The 25,235-nt window shown below is 40.1% G+C and overlaps 1 protein-coding gene across 1 annotated transcript in view; it reads left to right on the forward strand.

Moving 5' to 3' along the window:
- Window positions 1-1,150: 1,150 nt before the first annotated feature.
- LOC114662093 (monocarboxylate transporter 8-like) overlaps window positions 1,151-25,235 on the forward strand; it is a 1,225,996-nt gene continuing 1,201,911 nt past the window's right edge. Inside the window, exon 1 of the mRNA XM_051934371.1 lies at window positions 1,151-1,162. The gene's annotated coding sequence lies outside the window, so the exon portion shown is untranslated. The remainder of the gene's footprint in view (window positions 1,163-25,235) is intronic.

Genomic DNA, 25,235 nt, shown 5'->3' on the forward strand with positions numbered 1-25,235 from the left:
CTCGCGCCGCCTCATTTCTTTGACTCCTTTTTTCTGTGGTCTTGTCCGCCTCTCGTGGCCCCTCATCCGCTTCTCGCGGCCCCTCATTTCTTGGGGCGCCTGCGCAGTACGTCTTTTTGCGGCTACGGCCCATGGCCGGATGTCCCTGCGTCCATCCGGTTTAGCATTCTCGGTTAGTAATATGGATATGTTTCCCCTTGGCCATATCATATTGTAGTTATGGACTGGGTTATCATTTTTATGCAGATGATACTCAACTCTATTTCAATGTTAAAAGTGAAACTTCATCGGGGCTTTCTCAGCTCACAACTTGCCACAGTGAAATTAAAACATGGTTGCCACTATAGTCCTGTTCGCCCACTAAGGTTCTCTGATTCTGTAAATCTTGTTGTGTCCCACACTAACCTGCACTCTATGTGTGACAGGGCCATTAGCTGTATAGCGCCCAGACTTTGGAGTGACCTCCCCAAATTAATTAGATGAGCTGACTCATTCATTCTTTTAAAAAACAACTTAAAACTCATTTGTTTAGGCTTAGGTTTTAGGTTTAGGGTTAGGGCTTTTAACTTAACTTGACATTCTGCCTCCTTTTTCAGTCTTCCTCTCTGCCTAGATGCTCAGTATAATTTGTGTGTGTGTTATATCACAAATGAGGTTATTTGCTAGGCTTTTCATTTAGTATTGAATTTAGTAGGATACTCTGGTTTTTCATCTATTATTCTAATTCTAAATAATACTTTGTGTAATACTTTGTGTATCCTGTATCTGTTTTAGTGTTCTATTCAGAAAACATTTGTATCTAATGTTACATATACCTACTATGTCTTTCTGAGACTCTGTGAAGTGCCTTGAGCATGGGAAAGGCACTATATAAATGAAATGTAATATTAATAGAGTACAAAAGCCTTCAGATTTCAGTTTAGATTTTTATTAAATATAATAAAAAGCTGTGCTTTGTCCTCAGAGAGAGATGCTGTTACTAAGCAAAAGGACATTTTTATACATAGTTTAACTTAATAATAATAATAATTCTATGCATTTATATAGCGTCTTTCTTGCTACTCAAAGTAGTATCCATAGTGAGTGGGGAGCCACTTGAATCACCACCAATGTGCAGCATTCACCAGGATGATGTGATGGCAGCCATCTTTGCACCAGTATGCTGACAATACATTAGCTATTAGGTGGTGAGAGACAGTGAGAGACCGTTAGCTTACAAGAGACAGGGGGTGGTTTAGGGGCCAGAATAAATAGGCCATGATAGACAATTTAGCCAGGACATCAGGATATCCCTTAGTCTTTATGAAGGATGCCCAGGAATCTTTAATGACCAGAGAGATTCAGGACTTCGGTTTTAAGTCTCATCTGAAGGATGGCACAATTTTTACAGCACAGTGTCCCCATCACTGCACTGGGGTATTGGGATACACATTCAGACCACAGGGTAAGTGCCGCCTGCTGGCTTCGCCAACACCTCTTCCAGCAGCAATCCAAGCATTTCCTGGTTGGTCTCCCATTTGACTAATGGCTCAGACATGCTTAGCTTCAAATGGATTAGCTGTTCTGCAGTGCATGTGATATTGTTGCAGAGATAAGATACTAGACAGATACATATACTTTGACTCGCCTGCTATGCTAATGGACATGCCATCTTTGCGATCACTGTTTAGGTATGCACACTTCTCATTAATTTCTGTCCATCCCTGCCCCTTATTCATTATGCTAATGATTAGCACCCTTTGGCATTTTGTCAGCTTTGTCCAGTGTGCTTTTCATCCATGTTTCCTTATTGCTAATCCTGGTATCGGCTGTCAGGCTGTCATTTTACATTGGTGGAGTAGTTACTTGTAATACTCGGTGCATATTAGTGCATTCCAGTGTTTAAACCATATTGGTGAGATTACAATATACTTCAAAAATAACATCTTATAAGGTACAGAATCACATAGTAAAATAAGTGCTTAATCATATTATACATTCTAATTTCTGTGCATACTGCATTCTAATTAGGCAGTGTGATTGTATATAAAAATAACCAGTAAACATCCATCCATCCATCCATTTTCCAACCCGCTGAATCCGAACACAGGGTCACGGGGGTCTGCTGGAGCCAATCCCAGCCAACACAGGGCACAAGGCAGGAAACAATCCCGGGCAGGGTGCCAACCCACCGCAGGACACACACAAACACACCCACACACCAAGCACACACTAGGGCCAATTTAGAATCGCCAATCCACCTAACCTGCATGTCTTTGGACTGTGGGAGGAAACCGGAGCGCCCGGAGGAAACCCACGCAGACACGGGGAGAACATGCAAACTCCACGCAGGGAGGACCCGGGAAGCGAACCCAGGTCCCCAGATCTCCCAACTGCGAGGCAGCAGCGCTACCCACTGCGCCACCGTGCCGCCCAGTAAACATTCATGTTGATAAATTTAAATAATATTATTTCTGCTTTGTGGTAGTAGTTCTGAAACTAATTATATTAGATTAGGATAGATAAACTTTATTAATCCCAAGGGAAAATTCAGGTGTATACAGCAGAAGAAACACTCACAGGACACATAATACAGTTAATCAATCGATCATCAATCAATCAGTTAATTAATTAATTATTGTATATTGTACAGATATTTCAAAAGGAATTTAATGAGTACATTGGATGGAAGCCTTGAATTGCCCGATAGTAGTGGGCAGAAAAGACTTCCAGAGATGCTTGTAGCACACCTTGGTGGAATGAGCCTGTGGCTAAAAGTGCTCCAAGAGAGCGCCTCCTGGTGGCAATGGAGGGGATTTTCATGATGGCATACAATTTTGTCAAACTCCTCTTTTCCACAACAGCTTCTATTGTGTCCAGAGTTCACCCTGTGATGGAGTAGGCTTTCCTGATAAGTTTGTTCAGGTTTTGCGCTTCTATTGAGCTCAAGTTGCTTCCCCAGGAGACTGTCTGCTCATCAATATTATTGATATTACTTTGCTATAAAGAAATGTTAGATGGTGACAGAAATAAAAAGGGTCAAATCAAAGTGGAGTTGCAGAGCTTTAACAGAAGTGTTTCAGTTTAACTGTACTGTTGTACATGTTAACTAATTTAATAGAAACCTAACATTATATTGTAAGCTAATGTGTATCAGAGAATCTCCTTATGGACTCTGACGAGGTATGTAATGACCATCCGGGACCAGAGGTGCCCAGTGAGGGCACCTGACCCATCACTTCTGGTTCATAGGGTTGCCAGACGTTGATCATTTTGTCCCCTGTCCCATATTGACCTTTCACAGACACCCAAATGTCCCATATTTAGTTCATTTTCAAATTTCGTAATAAAAATATATTTTTACTACCTTCTTCCGGTACTTAGTTGTAACTTTATAAGTAATTATACTTTCTTTTCTCAGATTCTCTTGATGAAAATAACCCAAATGTAATGAGGAAACTAGTTGCTCTGGTTGGCTGAGGACAGCAACACTCTTACCGTTTTGCTCTCCAGCCGCGCTGCTGTATCAGCATTGCAACATACAGCGACTGTCAACAAAGTGGGTTTTACTACTTGACACGGCCACCTTTTTTTCTAACTGCCTGTATTAAATAATAATAATATTTCTCTGTTGTCTGTATTAAATAAATATTTTCAAATGAGAATTTTTTTTATCTTGTATTAAATAATTTTCAAATGATTTTACTTTTGTTTTCCTCATAACCCATTAAAATCCTTGCTTTATGTTTTTAACTAATGCCTCTACTTTTATATAATATATTGGTATGGGTGTGTAGGGGGCATGTATAAATTTATATATAGTAATACTGTATAGAGATTTTAAGAGTGTCCCATATTTCTAATTGTCTAATCTAGCAACCCTATCCATTCATAAAAATCATAAAAATTTGTTACAAGGACAAACTGTTAGACGAAGCTCCTGTCACAAAGTGAACTTGCGTTATTCTGTTGTTTTTTGGCCCAGAAAGCATGGCATTCACGCCAAAACAAGCATTACTTTTGCTTATTTTCTTTAATATTAAACAGGAGGACTCGGTTGATGTCCTAAATTTTGATCCGGCAGTCTGTCATTCCTGCACCCGTCCACAATGCACAGTATCTTACTTGACGTTAATGGTTTTTATGTTGTATAATGGCTCTAAAATACTGTATGATTCTATAATAAAGATTTAAATGTTGTTCATTATTCTCTGTGTGATTTTAATTGTAAATGTTACAAAAAACATAGTTATTAAATCTCTATCTATATTGCCACTTAGATCATTTCCATTTTTATTTCAATATCTGAATCTTATAGTTTGGAAAGATGAATAATCCTCACCCTTTCTGTCTCTGGAGTCTCTTAATGAATAGAAATTCTTAAGACTTGTGGTGGCTTCTTGTGTTTCTCATCACGGTTGACTTGACATCAGTTGCAACTTCTCCACTTTTTCAAAATGGACATACAGTGAACCAAATTGGTTAAGCCTAAATAAGTTAGACCAGTTGTTCTTAAACTTAGTCCTGGAGACCCACTGTGGCTACAAGTGTTTGTTCCAACCATCTTCTGTATTTAACTGGACTCCTTAACTAATTAAGTGAGCTGTTTCTTTGTTTCTTTGTTTTAGTTTTGTAATTCCTGTATTAAACCCAAATTTGGTAAATGTTTATAAAGTATTAAGCAGTGGGGATAATTTTGCTTTTTGTAGTTGTTGTTGTTTTACTTTTTAACAATATTTTCATTCTAATTTTATTTGACTTTTTTTACTTTTACTTTAAATGGTTCTTTAATCTATTATTTACTAATTAGTGGGTCTGACACTGATGTAGTTGCAGTCTTTCATCATTCAGTGTTGTTTGCCTGGTTGTCTGCTGTGCTTGTTTTTAATTGTCATTATTAGGATACAATAACGTGAGCAAACTACAAAAAAAAACCTGAATAAAGGAAAGGAAGCTTTCAAAGCTAAAATGGAAAACAAACTCACTCAAAATAGCATGAAAGATGTCTGGAAAGGACTGGGCATAATTACTGGACTCATAGAATCCAAGCTTCAGGCGCTAGAAAGGGATGAGGACAAAGATAACCAATGAACCAATTAAAAAAAAATTCCCTCCCACTGTCATCTTCTTCCAATGGCCAATGCAACCTCCATCCATCCATCATCCAACCCGCTAAATTCTAACTACAGGGTCATGGGAGTCTGCTGGAGCCAATCCCAGCCAACACAGCGCACAAGGCAGGAAACAAACCCCGGGCAGGGTGCCAGCCCACCGCAGGGAGTGCACACACCCACACACCAAACACAATTTAGAATTACCAATCCACCTAACCTGCATGTCTTTGGACTGTGGGAAGAAACCGGAGCACCCGAGGAAACTCACGCAGACACGAGGAGAACATGCAAACTCCACACAGGGAGGACCCGGGAAGAGAAGTCGGGTCTCCTAACTGTGAGACAGCAGCACTACCCACTGCACCACCGTGCCACCCCAATGCAACCTCAAAATTCTTAATACATTATCAACCCCTACCACATCAACTGAAATGGCCAGTGACAAGTCCACCTCTAACCATCAGTATTACTGTCCATTCAGAACCATATTGTGTGTGTGTATACTGTATCCATCCATCCATCCATTTTCCAACCCGCTGAATCCGAACACAGGGTCACGGGGGTCTGCTGGAGCCAATCCCAGCCAACACAGGGCACAAGGCAGGAACCAATCCCGGGCAGGGTGCCAACCCACCACAGGACACACACAAACACACCCACACACCAAGCACACACTAGGGCCAATGTAGAATCGCCAATCCACCTAACCTGCATGTCTTTGGAATGTGGGAGGAAACCGGAGCACCCGGAGGAAACCCACGCAGACACGGGGAGAACATGCAAACTCCACACAGGGAGGACCCGGGAATCGAACCCCTGGGGACAAATAAAGTTCTATCTATCTATCTATCTATCTATCTATCTATCTATCTATCTATCTATCTATCTATCTATCTATCTATCTATGGGTTAACACTTAAATAGCTCTTCCCTGTACATTTTATATGGTACCATATCTATATGCTGATATTGCATCTGTCATTGACAATAATACTTCAGTTATAAAGTCCCAGACAAGGTTTGTTTTCGTGTTTATTTTTTGGCGCACCATCTTACTCTCTATGCGTTATCCTTGTATCTTACATTGGCTTCTCAGAGTAGAATGGGGGCATAGAGATGGCTGACTCTTTAATCAACATTCATACATCGAGAGTGGCCTAAATAATGCCATGCATCAAGGTCAGGATCACAAGTGGGCAAACTGGGCAAATACTTGGAAAATGCAGTTTAATGAAGAAAAGTGCAAAGTGCTACCTGGGGGGAAAAGGAACATCAATCATAAACACAAAATGGGAGACAGTGTCCTGAAGGAAGCAACCTCTGAAAAGTATGTAATGGTTTATGCTGACACAACATTTTCATTATCTAAGCAATGTGCCTAAGTGATTTAAAGGTAAATAAAATGCACAGTTATATTGTACAAAATATAAATCAAGCAATGTTATGCTCAGACTATATAATGCACTGGTGATTACAATGTGCAGTTCTGGTCACCTTGCCACAGGAAAGACATAGCAGCACTTGAAGCTGTGCATAGGAGAGCAACGAAGGACATTTCATTATTTAAGGACATGTCCTACTCTGCCAGACTCACAAAATTAAACGTGTTTAGTCTCGAACAGAGGAGACTGCGCGGGGACCTAATCCAGGTATTTAAAATACTGAAATGCATTGATAAAGTAGATGCAGCAGAATTCTTTACTTAACAATATATTACCTACTTGAGGGCATCAGTGGAAATTAAGGGGGGCAGTGTTAAGGTTTGAAGCCAGGAAGCACTTCCTTACGCAATGAGTTATGGAAATCTTGAAAAATTACCAAAACTTGCAGTTTAAGCAGAAATCATGACAACCTTTAAGAAATGTCTAGTTGAGATACTGGACAGCTTAGCTATTAGCTAAACAAATCAGCATGGTGGACTGAATTGTCTCCTCTCTTTTGTCAAATTTCTTATGTTTTACTAGGGGTCTTTGCCCCCTGCTCGCTTTGCTCGAAAAACCACCCCATCCCCACCAGCGCTATGCTCCAACCACTTTGCGTCTCTGCCGCTTGCGTTGTGAAGAGGGGGGCTGAACGTACCCCAAGGAGATGTGATCGCTACTCTGTCACCCCCTCTTAAACGGAGATACAATGGGAAACAGTTTTTTTTTTTTACCTCCTCTTTCCTCGATCAGCTGCTGGTTGCTGCTGCTGCCACGCCGTGTGGTCTGCATTTTCCGTAGTGCACTTCTGTCACATCACCTATGTCCATATAATCAATTTCTTTTTGCTTTTTCTTTTTCTTCAATATTGCATTGAATTTTAATTCTGTGTTTGGAATTACACCGATGATAATGCAACGTATAACTGCCCGTGAGTGAACACTGAAATTGTGCTCCCACTAATAATTTAATTCTCTGTATCTTTCATTGTGTCTATGCACTTATTAAACTGTATTTAGGTTTATAATTTATTATTATCAACACCCTATCAATCGCTCTCTGTACTTATGTATTTACTCCTCATAACACACTCACCAGATTTCCATACGCAACAAGGTACTATAGGGTGACGAACATATAACACAGAAGAGGTTGGACGTTTTTAATTCTTTTAGAGGTTTTCAGGATTTAAAAGATTATCCAAGCTTTTTTGGTTTCACTTTTGGAATTTTTAGCGTGTTGTCACAGCGGTGGGTGAGACACAGCTAATCTGCTTTACTGCAACTCAAGAATTTTCTCTCCAAAATAGTTAAAGGTTTATAACAGCAAGACTCACTAGAGGTTTTCATGACAGCTTCATATTCTTATTACACAGTGACATACATAAGAAAATATATCTGTAGTTGGCTGTTTGCTTGCTATTTGGAGTTCTAATTTATGTTTGCATAGATGCACAGTTTTACGATATCAAGACTTTAGTGAAATGTCTGATGCTGTATGTCATGGCTTCAGGTTCAAGTGATGAACTTTGCTTGCAGTTCGACTGAACTCATTGCTTTTTCCACATGGTCCTTTGTCACAGTCTGTAGTGTTGTGTTGTATTCTTTATGTCACTTATAAGCTTATTAAGTTTTCTTCTGCTATGTCACAGGCAAAAATGGGTGTCTTTCTGGCAAAACAGTGCATGTGCTGAAATTTACTGTTTGGAATGCAGTTTGCATTAGGACTTTTAGTCATTGATCTACAGTATTTGCATCCTTTGAAAGATTAATGAATTTGCACATTTATCTTTTCACTAATATATTTCTTTAACTACAGAGAAGTTTGTGATTTTTCTAAAATAAACCTTCTTGACTTTTTTATGGAATTCATTCAATAAAGACATAGAAAGTCCATGCTTGCCAATTTCCTCAGAAAAATTTAATCATAAATAATCTGAGACAGTATGGAATTACAATTTCAGATAATGAATAGACGTTAACTATAGATGAAATTCATTCATCATCAGTTTACTTAAAACACAGTCTAATTCAATTCAAAATGTATTTATCTGAGCCCAAAAGGCATTTGGTCAAATCTACTACAGCTACCGTCAGGCACCTGTCAGTCACATGGTTTAAAAATATCACATGCTAAAACTTGATTGGAGTAAAATTTCAATTTATTCTTCAGACAATCATTAATGCAGGACCCCATTAACAGTACTCAATTCCCAATAAGTAATCTGCTATTGTAACTTACACAGCCTTGCTAGCATTTCTCCTTATCTTGTCAACCTGGCAGAATCCTACTTCTACTACTCTAACAGAATGGAGAAAAAAATGTACAGTTTCATTGAATGCATTATATGTCTGACTGATATGTAATTAAATCACAGCAAAAAAAATGAAGCTGTTAAGAATTATTAAAAAATATATACTTTTTTATTAATTCTGAAGTCTACCTGGGTTCTATTTCACTTTTAGTAATTTATGTCACTTAAAGCATATTCGTCATTGTTTGCCTTTATCGTCTCTATCTGAGCTTTCTCACAAGACTCTTACCCATTGTGGTAACTCATCTCATAAGTACTGTGAGGCAAGGGACAATTTCCTTAACTGCCTTACACACTGTGTTCTGTTATCGAAGGTCTTGTTACTTATTGGTCAAGCAACTCTGACTCTTAGGTTTAACAAGGAAATGTAAAATTCTCATTGTCAGTGTGGAAATCTGACAAGTAAACCAGTATGCAGCAGTCCTGTAAGGCCTCTCAACATACAATATAATTACCTTTACAATGTATGGTGTCTCTTCGTTATTTAAAAATAAGAAATTCTAATTTTAAGGCAACTCTTTATAAAAGCTACTCTCTACCCACTTCTCATGTTAACAATTCCTTCTCAACACTTCCAGTCCTTTATACAGGTGATTCAGAAAGTACTCAGAACTCATCATGTTCTCAACATTTTATGTGTCAGCCTTGTGCTAAAATCATTTAAATCCATTTTCCCCAAAATCAAGCAACACTTAAGACCTCAGAATGACAAAGAGAAAACGTGATTTTAGAAATTTTGCAAATGTATTAACAATAAAAACTGACATCACATTGTGTTTTGCCTTACTCTAATTTCCCCTTTTGTATTATTAATATGTAGCCTTTGTCAGAATACCTCAAATCTCCCAGACTTACCACTGTTTATAAGGTATTGTACCATATAACTTCTCCCCACCTTCCCTTCTACATCTATAACTTCAGGGAATTAGGTGTAGTAAAAGACAAGCAGGAGTTAAGTTACACTTTAAATGCATCATTGATAATATTCATAAATAATAACAATATGCAAAGTACGTTTGAATATTGGCAACCATCCAATCTGATAAATGCTGATGTGTAGCACACAGACTTGTTAGTTACTTAAAATGTCTCTTAGTTAAGGCATCATTTGTGGTCAGCTTTCTCCAGAACAGGCCGCATGCCTGTCTCAATATGGCTGCCGAGCTGTGCTCTTCATTGTGTTGTCCTTTCAGTTCATGGTGTGTGAGATGGTCTTTCATCAGTTTGGTAAGAGAGAGAGAGCTGGGTAAAGCAAGCAAATTTATAGGTTTTCTGTCAAACCCCTACAGCCAATAGGGCATTGTGGTACTTAAAGGCTTCTGATACAAGCCAGTTTCAAACAGCCATACTTCAGACCAATGGGGCAGAGAACACCTTCACACCTGCCCTCCAAACCATTTGTTGAGCTGAAGTTTGCCAGTTAGACAGTCTGGCTTTTCTATGGGGGTTGACTGGGAGTTCTGCAGAGAAACATTACCCAAACTTCTTTGAGACACTTCCCCCAACCCTGTTGTAAAATTACAAAGAGACTCATTCCTTAAAAGGGGAAAGTGTTCTTAAACCATCAAACCATTGCTGTTCTTATCAATGATATAACACCACTATTACATTGCTTTGTCTAAGTTACAAATAAAGACATACAAAATATTTATCAACTTGTATGCAAATTTCACATCACAACACAATGACACAAGTATTCAGACCTTTTGCATCCCATTCTACTGATCATCATTGAGAGGTTTTTGCACCTTGTTTGAAGTCTACCTTAGCATGATTGGGGCGGTCCCACAGTTGACAATGTGTATCAGAACAACAAACAAGTCGTGATACTGAAAGAGTCGCCTGCTTAGAACTGCTTGCTTGTGCTTAGAGATGGGACTGTGCTGATGCAGAGATACATCGATCAGAGGAAGTTTCCTGAAAAATTCATGCAGCATTGAAGGTTCCCAAGAGCACAGTTGACTTCATAATTCTTAAATATGAGCACTTTGGAACAATCGTGTGGGAGAAAAGTCATGGTAAGACAGCTGACCAAGAACCCATTGGTCAATCTGACTGTGCTCCAAAAAACATGTGTGGAGATTGTAGAAACTTCCTGAAGGTCAACCATCAATAAAGCTCTCCACAGATTTGCATTTTATGACAGAATGGTCAGACAGAAGCCTTTCCGCAGTTAAAGACATGTAGATGTCCACTTAGAGTTTGCAATAAGACACCGAAAGGACCCTCAGACTGTAAGAAACAAGATTCCCTGATCTGATGAAACCAAACCAAGGTTAGTGTCATGTCTAGAAGAAATCTGGCACTGCTCATCACATGTGTAATTGCAATCCGATGGTGAAGCACGGTGATGGTAGCATGATCCTGTGGGGTTGTTTTCCATATCAAGTGTATGCCATCCTAATCGTGTCCAATCAATTGAATTGACCACAGGTGGACTCCAAACAAGGTGTGGAAACATCTCAATGATAATTAATAGAATGGGATGTACCTCAGACAAATTTCAATTATTATACCAAAAGGTCTCAATACTTGTGTCACTGTGATATCAGTGTTTAATAGACTTGCAAAAATCTCTAAAATCCTGTTTTTATTCATTTATTCTGGGGTATTGTGTGTTGCCTAATGTGGGGAAAATACATCTAAATGGTTTTAGCACAAGGTAGCAACAGCAAAATGAGAAAACAATGAAGGGGTCTGAATACTTTCTGAATGCACTGTATATTCATTTAAGCAATGCCATCTATTGTCTAACATGAATTACTGTACAACACAATGCACAATGACAAATATTAATAGACTGATTGATTGGCAAATTAATGGCTTGAGGAACCACAAATTAGAACGTAATTCTTAGTAAATGCCTTATAATTAGTCATCCATCAACTAGTTGTATTTACTCATTATTTGTATAATAAAGCTATAAAGATTTAACCCTTAATTGAAAAAAGTTGCAAAAATAATAGGGTGCATTCAAATATACATTTGAGTGCCTTATAATTAATTAAAACTAAGAAAAGAAAGAGATACCTAGTACAAAGGGTGGGTAATTATTGCAGTCATAACAAAATAAAATTATATTTTTAAGAAAGTAATATTTTGAAGCATCGCAAAAGAAAAGGAAATTTCCCAAATCAATGCTAATAAGAGATGTTATATTGTAAAAAAATATTTAGTCAAATGACTTGCAATGCAAATGAGTTTCATCGAATAATTCACCACTTTGGTCTTAATTTAGATCATAGAATGGTTCAGAATATCTTAAGTCACCTGCAGCAATTGCACTTGGATCTCTCTGGCTAAACACACGATGCACAGGCTTGCTTTCTTTTTGACGGCTAATTTGAATTTAATCCAAAAATTATATGCACATGTCCATCTGTCTAAGGTTATGGCACAAGCTGTTTAAATGCAGTATGTCTCTTATTTCTAAAAATCAAATAAGCAAATAAACTGTTTATTGCCTCAGCAGCAGTTTTCTAATTAACCCTCTCATTTCAGTTGGCTTTGTGTTTTTACTATTCTTGAAACTAAGTGTATGTCTTCCTTTCTGGCATACATTCAAAATATTTCTTATTAAATTAAGTAAGTATGTTGTTACCTTTATTCATATTTGGCATTGTGATGTTTCCATAATTCCAAATATATAATAGTAACAATATTCTGTAAAATTATATACTTTATGTATTACTTTGAAATTCCAAAAATAATGATGTATAGTGTGCAATATACTGAACTGTATATCTAAGACGTTCTAACCACAAATGAAGATTATTGAAAACTTAAATGCTTTAATGAAAGTAAAGGGAGAACTCTAACCAAAGCCACTTTCTTGAAAAAGAGAGGGCAGTGCTGCTAGGAGACATGTACTGTTTATGATCCTTAAATTATAGACCGTGTAGTAATGGTTCACAGTAATTGTCAGAAAAGGGTGAAATACAAAGATGAAGATTAAAAATGCAGCCTATGAATGCAGAAAATGTATGAAGCTCATGAAATGTTCATAAAAAACACCTTTATGTTAATATAATTGAACACTAAGTGCTCCAATTTCAGCTAAATACTTCCATTAATAACTCATGAATCAGAGTTTTATCTAGCTTCATCTAACGTGACATTTTCCAATGTGCTTTATCCAGTTTTAGGTCCTGGAGGGCCAGAGCCTGTCTTGGTAGTACTGGGAGCAAATCAGGGCAATCCATCTTAGGACCGGTCATGCACACACCCACATGGAGTCAATATAAGTTTGCTAATCAACCTGACCTGCATGTGTTTTATAATGTGCGAGAAAAACCTGAATACCCGGAGACAAGCCATGCAGACACAACTAGAACATGAAAAATCCACACAGATAATGACTAGACACAGGATTTGTACCCTGGGTGCTGGAACCTTGTGGCAGTAGCACTAACCATTGCATGACCCTTCCAAGCAATGTGCAGTATTCTATACACTGTATGTATTTTTTAAGAAATATCAGTTTACAGATATTTGTAGAATGTTTCAAAAAAGAGAGAAAAAAAAATTTGCAGAGACAACCAGGTGCTTGTTTACTTGGGTTTGATTAAAGGTTAAATAATGGTCTCATTCTTGATAACAGATTTCTTTTTGTTTAGCTTTACTTTTTATTTTTTAAGTTTGATTCTGCAATATATATTAGCCTATCAATCAAATCAATATTTAAATATTACACCATTAAATGAAGTTATTCATGATCAACAAATAACAAATTATAATGAGACCTTGAAAGATGCTTTGGATACAGTAGTTCACATTAAAACAAAAGTGATTAAAGCACATAGAAACTCACCTTGGTTTAATGAGAACGCTCGAGCTCTTAAATTAGAGTGTCAAAAACTGGAGAGTAGAGGGAGAGCAACAAAGCTGCAGGTCTTTCAAATTGCAGAGACAGAGATTGTTCATATAAAAAGCTGCCTTTATAGCCTACTCGGAGTACTATTCTAGACTAACAGATAACAGACATAATCTTTGTGTACTGTTTAGAACAGTGGCTAATCTCTCTATTATAAAAGAAAATCTTGAGACAAGACTTTTTCCAAGAGTTTTTTTCAAGTCCCGCCCTCCTCTCAACCATTTTCATCCATGCCCACAGTCCACTCACCTCTCATTCGTGTGAATGCTTTTGTCAGACACAGTTCCTGTGCTCTCAGCTCTTATAAATGTTTACGTTTTCCTCACTTTAAGTTCCCAATACAAAAAGGCTTATTATGTCCAAATCTTATTGATGAATTTCATCCCGAAGGGTTATCAACAGAAGAAATGAGTACACAGGAAATCCTAGCACCGAGAAATGATGAGGTCAAATGAATTAACGTAATGACATGTAAAATTTTAACAGGAGACAAGTAAGGAAATGTAGTACATCTTCTGTGGATAACAGACTGTGATGATGCCGGTCCCCTACAGACTCTCTCTTCCCATATGGGAGTCGGTTGAACCAACACCGTTGATAGTTATGACCAAGATGAGCTGACAAATGAGGACACATCTCATTGACGCCAGGGGATAGTGTAAAATGCTCAGGTGCTTTTATTAAAAAAAAAACAATCCAAAACAAAAGTAAAACCAAAAGTGTCCATTGTGCAGTGTTCAAAAAAAAAGAAATCCATAAAATCAGTGAAACGTGGAGATAAAATCCATAATAAATAAATCTGTTAAAATAGAGGTTAAAATGTAGCCTCTCTTCACTCGATTGTAGCCCACCATCTTCTGTCTCTCTGGCTACCCATCACAGGTGTTGCCGGCGGAGCCTCCGCAGCACGAACTACTTTCTGCCGACCCCCGTCTTGGCTGTCGCCACACTTCGCGCTCACTCAGCCGCTACTTGGATCCATTGGTAGGTCTTACGTCTCGCTTGCCCCACTCTACACGCTTAGTTAGTGGGGCGAACCAGCCCCTATAGAGCGTCTCAGCCTGGGCTCCCTTCCAGAGCCCTAGCTCGAGCTGCCTTCTCCAAACAGGTGGCCTGATCGTCTCTCTCTGGCTGCCCTTCACCGTCTATTAACCTCCATCTTCCATCCTGTTCCTTCATCTCTCCTTCTTTTACATCTCCCTTTCCCCTTGTGCCAGCATGTATATATACACACATCTCCGTGGACGCAGCACCTTAATCACATGCCGCAGGAAGCCAAAGAAGCAATTGAGAACAATTGCAAACGCAGGTGCAGGTGCGACTCGCCCCGATTACCTCATTAACTCCCCTCAGGTGTGCAATCACACCCACGAAGACTGACACGGCTTTATGGATTTAAAACCTGACCATATTTTGTTGTAGCCGCGGACCCACTATACCATACAGACACCAAAGGAGATCTTGATATGCCATTCATATTAAAATGTTTACTGTTTCCTGTTAGAATAGCTTTTGCTATGACAATGAAAAAATCACAGGGGCAAAGCATTAGAAAAAGTCGGTTTATTTATTAGGGAGAAAGAAATGATATTCACTCATGTGCAGTTATACGTTGCGTTGTCACGATGTAAGTCCAAACACGGAATCAAAATTCAGTGCAATATTGACGAAAAGCTAATTCAAAAAATAGTTTTTACTCAGTTTTTACAGTAAAAGTGTAAGTTTAAAAAGTATTTGCTTGTTAATTTCAAAGCCAAACAGAATGAAAAAGTATAACGCAATGAATACCTCTACTGTAACATGAAACATAATTTTCTTTCAATTTATTATTTTTTACTATTTTTTACTATGATTAATTACTCGCTGTAATGTAAAATAGTTAGGTCTATTATGCATATATAACAATTCCCATGAAAATAACATTCTGTTTAAATTGTACATCATACGCAAGAGGGAGATCCATGTAGTGGCTAGTGTGTAGCGCCCACACGGGGGTTGGCGAGTGAAGCGAGCAGGGGGCAGAGCCCCTTAGTCTAACAAAAGGGAATTCTAGACTACAATGCAAATTACCTAAAGACATTACCACTGCAGACTTTATGAAAATTGACAATACAAGATGTCAGGTTTTAGCGTCACCTTGTTTAATACTATATTAGCAAACCCTGTCTCGACTTGCATGCACCATTTTAGTAATTTTAATTTAGTAAAAGAACAGGAAGTCATAACTTTAATTTCTAAATGTAAACCTGCTACTACTTGTTACTTAGATATAATACAACTAGACCACTGGGTCACTGCTTTTTGCAGATGATGTTGTCCTGTTTGCTTCATCAGGCCGTGATCTTCAACTCTCTCTGGATCGGTTCGCAGCTGAGTGTGAATCATCTGGGATGGGAATCAGCACCTCCAAATCTGAGACCATGGTCCTCAGCCGGAAAAGGGTGGAGTGCCCTCTCAGGGTTGGGAGCGAGATCCTGCCCCTAGTGGAGGAGTTCAAGTATCTCGGGGTCTTGTTCACGAGTGAGGGAAGAATGGAACGTGAGATCGACAGGCAGATTGGTGCAGCATCCGCAGTGATGTGGGCTCTGCATCGGTCTGTCGTGGTGAAAAAGGAGCTGAGCTGTAAGGCAAAGCTCTCAATTTACAATCTATGTTCCTACCCTCACCTATGGTCATGAGCTATGGGTAGTGACCGAAAGAACAAGATCGCGAATACAAGCTGCTGAAATGAGTTTCCTCTGCAGGGTGTCTGGGTTCTACCTTTAAGATAGGGTGAGAAGCTCAGTCATCTGGGAGGGGCTCAGAGTAGAGCCGCTGCTCCTCCGCATCGAGAGGAGTCAGATGAGGTGGCTCGGGCATCTGATCAGGATGCCTCCTGGACGCCTCCCTGGTGAGGTGTTCCAGGCACGTCTAACCGGGAGGAGGCCCAGGGGAAGACCCAGGACACGCTGGAGGGACTATATCTCTCGGCTGGCCTGGGAACGCCTTGGGATTCTCCCGGAAGAGCTAGAAGTAGTGGCCGGGGAGAGGGAAGTCTGGGCATCTCTGCTCAAGCTGCTGCCCCCGCGACCCGACCTCGGATAAGCAGAAGAGAATGGATGGATGGATGGATGGATGGACAACTAGACCAAAATAAAGCTCAAACAATGTTCTGGCAGCACAAATTTTTAGCCTTATCCTTAGATCATTTCTATATGGTACAGCTCCTGATGAACTAAAATTGTCAATTATCTGACCATTACTTAAACAGCCAGAGCTAGACCCACAATGTGCATACAGAAACAACTTGACACAACATTCTGATATCATCTGATGAAGGAAATTCTGCTGTAATTATATTGTTAGACTTAAGCACAACATTTGACACCATTGACCATTCTATTTTACTACAGAATCTGGAAAATGATGCTGGCTCACTGGCACTGGGTTTGTCTGGTTTAGTTCTCATTTTATCAAATTGGTACCAGTACATACAGGAATGTGCTGACAGTACTCCATCATTACACTTAAAAGTTAAATATGGTTTTCAGTAGTGCTTAGTACTGGAACCTTTACTGTTTCACTTTACTTGTTTCTATTGGGAACAATCCTTAGAAAACATGTTAATTTTCACTGATATGCAGATGACACCCAATTATATCTTTCTTTCAGACAAAACTCCAGTTCTCAAGTCCTTACACTGGCTCCCAGTTAATCTTGGGGCCGATTTCAAAATCATCCTTTTAATCTATAAAGCCTTAAATGGCCAAAGCCCTGCTTACTTATCTGAGCTGATCATTACTTACAAACCAGAGTAAACACTGAGATCTCAAGATGCCTGTGTACATAAGATTCCAAGGATTAATAAAATAACAATAGGAGATCAAACTTGTAGTTACAGGGCCCCATAGCTGTGAAATGATCTGCCTGCAATATAAGTGTCACCCCTTCAGTCTCAGGTTTTCAGTTTTCAAATCCAGAAAACTCACTTTTTTAGCCTAGCATACCCTGACAAGAGATGCTGATTAGTTGTGCATACTGCATTTCTGTTTGTTAGTCATTTTTTTTTATATAAATACTCGTATAAGTATCACAATTTTTTAAACCGCTACTATTTTTTAATCCTCTGTTCTGTTTCTCTTCTCTATATCTGGATGTGACACTTTGTACCACTGCCCTACTTACTGCTAGGCTGCTCTCCTGCATATGAAAAAGTCATCTCAGATCAGACATTGGAATAATTGGATAGAAAGACTTTCTCATTAGATTGGATGGCCATCACAGACTCCACTATAGAAAACCCAGGAGGGGGAAGGTGGCCATTTCCCTGAGATCTCCAAAACTGTGTCTTTATTTTTGACTTTATCTTTTACAATTTTAATTTCCACCATTGTCAACTGGCCATAGTTTTAACTAATTAATTCATTAATTATTGGAGAGATATTGTTGGCTTCAATTTATTTTAAATCAGTTTCTACCTTGTTTTATTAAATCATCTGCATTTTTATATATACCAGTTCTGTATTTAGTAATTAGTACAATCTAAACCTGCATTTGAACTGAAAATGGTTGACAGTGCCCTGTGCCTGCACTCACTGAAGAACTCTTTACAAGAAATAAGTTGTATAGTTGTAACTAATCAGCAGCTCTAATCAGAGTATGAGGGGCTAAAGTGCTGGACTTAAAGCACAGAACAAAAGGTCATCCTGGGAGCCCTATAGCTAAAAGCTTAGTCTCCTACTGTTATTTTATTAATACTTGGAATATTTAGTAGCTGGTATATTGAGATCTTAATGCACACTCTGGTTTGCAAGTAATGAGTCTGCTCTGTACTTGTAATATTTCTGTTGCACTATTATATTGTATTGAGGATTACTTGTGTTCTGTTCTGTGTATTGTATTATATTTACCCCCTTAATTGACACCCACTACATGCCCAACGTACCTGGAAAGGGGTCTCTCTTTGGACTGCCTTTCCCAAGGTTTCTTCCATATTTTTCCCTAAATGGGTTTTTTAGGGAGTTTTTCCTTGCCTTCTTAGAGAGTCAAGGATGGGGGGCTTGTCAAAAGGTAGGGTCTGTTAAAGCCCTTTGCAGTACTCCTTGTGTGATTTTGGGATATACAAAAATAATTTGTATTGTATTGTATTGCAATGAGTAATGATACAGTACATTTAGAAAGGTGAGCAGGGCCTTGGCCACTTTAAGAAGAAGGATTTTTAAATCAGCCTTGAACAGAGGACAATAGGTGCACAAGCAAGTTGCACCACTTGCTGATTTTCTAGGTTATGTTAAAACTGTCCTTAACATGTCATGGCTTTATTTGTTTGTACATCTATGGTGTGGCCTGGTTTGGTGTTACAATTTTAATCCCAGTCTGGCCCTGCAATCAATCATAAGAACAAATATTGTGTGCATTGTCATACATGCATGCTTGGGCATCTCATGAAGGGCTTGGGTAAGTCGAGTCCTACTACCATCAGCCAGGAGGGGGCGCTGCCACTAACTGTGTCTCTGGCTTCTCCTACCATGTGGAACTGTCACCTGGATATGGAGTCTAGCCCCATCCCTGCCAGATGTCTGAAGTGCCACCACTTATGGGAGTGGGCCGATATTGTCAAGCTTGGGTCACAAAGTTGCACAGGAGAGTTCAGCAGGTTTTCCAAAGAGCAGAAACTGTATTGCTGTTCTGCCAGTTACAAACTTAAGTCTTTTACAGAAGTGATCTGGCCTCACAAGGAACAGCTGTCAAAGTTGAAGCATCGGCCCCGACTCCTGCTCAAAAGAACACAAAGTCTTCTTCATCAAGGGGATCCAGAGGGCCGGTAGCAGTGGCTGGAGCAAAGGGAGTCTAGGGGAAGAGAGACAGGAGAGTGAGATACCTCAGGATGGTTGCAGCTTGATCTTTTAAATGTTCGTAGCCCCAAACCAGTAAGCTGACAGCTGCTCCCGCAAAGAGGTACTGAAAGAGTGGGTTTCTTTTTCATTGAAAAACGGTTTAAGAGGGGATTTATGAATGGCTGCCATGTCCCCCTGCAGCAGCGGTCACAATATAAACAGGGAGCTCAGAGAAGGAGATTGTCTTTTGGCCCACTCAAGACACTGAGGCAGAGATCTCAAACATTTGATTTGGCTGTTAAAGAAATGCAAGGAACACAATGTACTTTTGCTTTGTCTGTGTCCTACTGCTATTAAATGGGGATTGGCTGGTTGACACACCAATGATAACAACACTTCTGTGATTCTTTGGTTCACACTTGGCATACTTAGCATGACTGTAGGGAGTGGAAAGGACAACCTGGAAGACCTGTTTGACTCTGGGAGCAACATTTTCATTGTCACTTTGCAACATATTATAAAAGAAAGGCTAGTTTGACCTGCATACATGGAGAGACACATTAGTATCCTACACCCATCTGCAGGCATGAACAAACAGGGGTCACCCACAACTTCTGGGTGGTAGTCCTGATTTGACCACCATATACAGTGAGCCTGAGCAGGGATTGGCCGCAAAGCACAAGAAACAAGGACCAGCCACTGCCTATCCATGTGGTACACCAGAACCTCTCTATGGATGAATCATCATTGTCCTTGGGAAATCTCACCTTCTTCACTGTGCTGCACTGCTTCTCTGCTATTGTCAGATAAGTATTGCTGTAAACTATACTAAAATAAACTCGTACTAAACTCCTTCACATTAAACAGTTTGTTCAGAGCCAGTAGTCAGAATGTCCTAAAAGACACTGGCATTGTGTAGCACCCGAAATATTTACATTGCAGGTCAGGTTGTCGCCACCTCTGTTCTGTGAATAAAAAAGTTCAACAGCAGAATATATATATTGTGGAGGACAGCCGGGTCCCATGCCCGGCAGGGACTCCCCTTCTGCATCTGTTCTGGGGGAGCAACCATGGGCAGCTCAATACCTCCCCCAGGACGCTTGGTGGCAGCCTCCCTGGTGGACGGTGATCCCCCAACATGTCGCATGGCTCCATGGGAGATGGAGTCCTCCACAGCCTGGTTGGGGGCTCAGATGGCTGCTGGGGGAAGCTGCAAGGAGTCAGCAGCCCAGCTGGACAAATCTTCAGCCCCACCTGGAAGTGCAATTAGGACCAGGTGGTCAAGCACCTGGAATGCTTCTGGTTGGGCTATAAAAAGGGCCAGCCACCACCACTCAGAAAGCCAGAGTTGGGAGGAAGGAGACGAAGCTTGAGGAGGAGTGGTGGTAAAAGGGAGAAACTGTTGGTGTTGTGGTAATTGTGCTTGTGGACTGTGTATTGCCTTTGGGTCACGGGGAAGACGTTGCGCCCACAGGTGAAGAAAATGAAAGTTTTTGTGCATTTTATATGTGCCTCCGTGTCTATCTGTGTTGGGTCGGGCGCCTATATAGCGCCTTTGTTACTATATATATATATATATATGTATATATATATATATATATATATATATATATATATATATATATATATCTGTGTTCAACTGAACACAGATAGACACGGAGGCACATATAAAATGCACAAAGACTTTAATTACTTATATATATATATATATAAGTATACTACATATACTTTTTATTATTAATTTGTATTCTATTATTGACTGCTGTTCTGAGGAAACATGCAATTAAAGAATCTGTTCCTTTACACAAGAGTTTTAGTGGGTTGCCCAGGACCTCCATATCAATCAGATACTATATACAGTATGATCTGTGCACTATCTTACTATTGCTTGATATGCATTATTCACATTGCATCTTACATCACACCTCAATATATGTATTCATATCGAATGAGCACCATTCAAGCAAATTCCTTATATATGTCCACGCACTAAAGTGAACGCCCTGGGCATGACGTTAAACTGCATCCGGCCCTCCTTTCAACGAGCGTATTATGAGACTCAGATTATGGCACTCCCTGGGTGCCTTGTCTGTTGTCTCATTTTATGCTCCGACCACGGTGAGTGATGTCTTGGTAAGAGAGACATTTTATTTGCAACTTCACTTGGTGATTGATGGGTGACCACGATGTGACACTACTCTGGTCATGGGTGACTTCAATGCAGCTTCTAGCACTGACAGGGCTGGCTATGATGATTGTCTTGGTCCCCATGGGTTTGGTCACCGTGGTGAAAGTGGCTCCATGTTCCTTGACTCTGCAAAAGGTCAGGGGCTGCGAATCACTGTTCCTGGTTCCAGCACCCTGACCCGCATCGTTGGACTTGCTACTCCAATATTGGTGGTGCGGTGAAAGAAATTGATCACATCCTCGTGGACAGGCACTGGAGGCTCTTGCAAAACTGCAGGGTTGACAGAAGTGCATAGTTTGTGAATTCTGACCACAGACTTGTTGTTGCTACTCTGAAGATCCAGCTTAGGTCCAGTAGGTTACTACCTATTAGGAAAATGAGCCTGGACTTGGCCAAACTCCAAGACCAGGCTGTTTCTAATGAATTTGCACACAGTTTGTGTGAGAAACTTGTAGATTTGGGTGCGACTGCTGATTCTAATGTGATGTGGGAGACCTTCCGTGACAAGACCCTGAAGTTTGCTGAGGGTTGTGTTGGTGTTACCAGTGTTGCCTGGAGGAGGTGTTTCATCTTACAGGGCACCCTGGATATCATTGAGAGGAGTCGCAGCGCACGGCTCAATGGCAACTCTGGTCTGTACCGCGAACTGAGGACGGCTGTGAGGGCTCTAAGGGCAGATAAAGAGGCATTTGTTAGAGGAATCTGTGAGCAAGTGACACACCATCTGTGGTCTAGCGACTCATATCCTGCTTACAGAGGAATCAAAGCATTACGCACATCTGAATCTGTTCCTCGGAGAGTCGCAGTCAGGGCAGCTGATGGAACGGTCCTTACGGATGACACTGCAGTTGTGACCTGCTGGGCTGGCTACTTTAAGCAGTTGTTCAAAGCTGATCCTCCGGCTAGGACGATGGATATCTATGGGTCCACAGTTCTTGAGGCTGATCCTCCAATTAGCTGTGAACTACCCATCCAGGCTGGTGGTAAGGCTGTCCTCCTGGCATTGCAAGCAATCTTTGCTTCCATTTGGGAGAGAGGTATCATCCCAGATGATTGGAAAACGGGACGTATCGTCCCTATCTGGAAAATGAAGGGTAATCCGCCTGGATTGCAGCAACAATAGGGGGATAACGCTGCTCTCGGTGCTGGGTTGTCCTCAATAGGTTCGTTGATCATTTGCTCACCTACCAGTAACTGGAACAGTCTGGTTTTACACCCAAGATGTCTACCATCGACCACATCCTGGCACTGAGGGTTGTCGTGGAGTGCAAACGTGAATATCGGCAGTTTCTTTGCAGCCTTTGTCAATTTTATAAAGCATACACCTCTAGGTTCGCAGGATCCCCTTACGGTTGCTGGATATCGTGCTGTGCAGAGTGCAGGCAGAACCTCTGTGTTTTTCCCAGTTGATTCTGTGGTTCGTCAAGGGTGTGTTCTTGCTCCTACTCTGTTCAGTGCTTGCATGGACTAGGTGTTGGGCAAGGTTGTGGGGTCCAGTGGTTGTGGGGCATCTGTTGGTGAAGAAAGATTCACTCATCTTGACTTTGCTGATGATGCTATGATCTTTGTGCAGTCGATGGAGGCTCTGATCAGGGCTCTCGAGAGACTGAGCGAGGAGTCTGAGTATCTGGGCTAGCGAGTGTCCTGGATAAAAACCAAGATCAAGGCCTTTAATGACCTCTTAGGCACAGCCATCAGCAGTGTGTCTGTCTGTGGAGAAAGTGTTGACCTTGCTGAGAGGTTTACTTACCTTGGCAGTGACATGTATGTCTCTGGTGTCTCTTCCTATGAAGTCAAAGAGGTGTGTGGCACTCCCGATATCTATGTAAAAGGATGAAGGTCCAAGTCTTTAGAGTCCTTGTGCTTGCTGTTTTGCTATATGGTTGTGAGACATGGTCGCTATCCAGTGACCTGAGACGAAGACTGGACTCCTTTGGCACTGTGTCTCTCTGGAAAATCCTTGGGTACCGCTGGTTTGACTTTGTGTCGAATGAGCGGTTGCTTATGGAGTCCTGAATGAGGCACATTACCTGCATTGTGAGGGAGCGTCAGTTATGGCACTACGTTCATATGGTGCGATTCCCCGAGGGTGATCCGGCTCACAGGATCCTCATTGTTGGTGGGATGCCGACATAACACCTGGCTGTGGCCGATAGAGGGTCATTTCCAGAGGGTGGGACTGGACCAGCGTGTCTGCCTGGGGGGTTGCCAACCGGGATCCTGAGCTGTTTCATCGTGTGGTGGGTGAGGCAACGCACTATACCAGAGCATGCTGCCTAACTTGACTTGACTAAAATGTATTTGCATTAATTTAGCTTGGCTGCAGCTAGAAATGAGTATATACTGTGCAATAATATATAATATATTTTGTGACACTGTATCTTAATTATATAGCCAATAACATGACTTCATAGTATTGGGCACAAGGCAGGAGCCAACCTTGAACAGGGCAGCAGTCTATCTCATAGCACACTTACACACACCAGGCCAGTTTAAAATGAACAATAAACAGATTACAATTAACCTAATGCACGCGTCATTGGGGATGTGACAGGGAGTAGCAGTACCTGCAGACATGGGGAGAACGAACAAACATCTGATTGGGCAAAGCATTTGAACTAACAACAATGGATCTATGAGACAATGCAACAACAGTAACTGCTGTGCCATTGTAATACTTTCTTAATTATTATTTCTTTGTCAGATTATTAATTCTGCTAATTAAGACTTTGCATCAAACAATCCACTCAACACTCTGAACCAGTATGTTACAAGTGCTACTCTGCAGTTAATAATAAGAAATAACAAGAAAAAAAGCACGAAAAATATTCTGATCAAATCTTAATATGACTGCGTTTTTTGTCTCCGGTCCTTTTCACATAAGATAGACACCACAGTAAGTTGTCTTTAAAGCCAATATTAAAACAGCGTCTCACTGTGATCACACAGCTATCCTAATTAAAACATGTCTCACCCCAGATTAAACTAAACTAATTAGTAACACCGTAAAGCAGAAAGGATGGTTTGTGCTTAACACACAGTTGTCTAGAAAAAAATGATTTACATACACTTAGTCTCTCACATTTTCTATTATTCAAAAATAATTAAGGCATAGTTACATTTAATACTCTGTCATCATTAATCTATTAAAATTGCACAATTTGATAACAGACTGTGCATTAGCATAATAACAGCTGCAAAACCATTTAAATAATATTCAATTAATTGCAAAATAAAATTCAAAACTTATGAGATGCATTCTCTTCCAATAGAATTATTAAAAAAAACTTTGTGGTGCTTACTGATACAATCAAGAGGTGTAATTAATACTTCTTGATTAGACATCATGGGCTTTTCCCTTGACTGTTTTTGACTTTTACTCAAATGTTAATTGTGTAGCAAGGATTTGAAATTCTACATACACTACAGTAATGTAATTCTGTCAATGTTAATTTAAAAGTCTTATAATTGATCATAACAAAAATGGAAATGCATTGTTCATTTCTTTTATGGGGTAGCACAGTGACACA

Source organism: Erpetoichthys calabaricus, chromosome 12 (genome assembly GCF_900747795.2).
Source record: "Erpetoichthys calabaricus chromosome 12, fErpCal1.3, whole genome shotgun sequence".
In the NCBI taxonomy this organism is placed as follows: domain Eukaryota; kingdom Metazoa; phylum Chordata; class Cladistia; order Polypteriformes; family Polypteridae; genus Erpetoichthys; species Erpetoichthys calabaricus.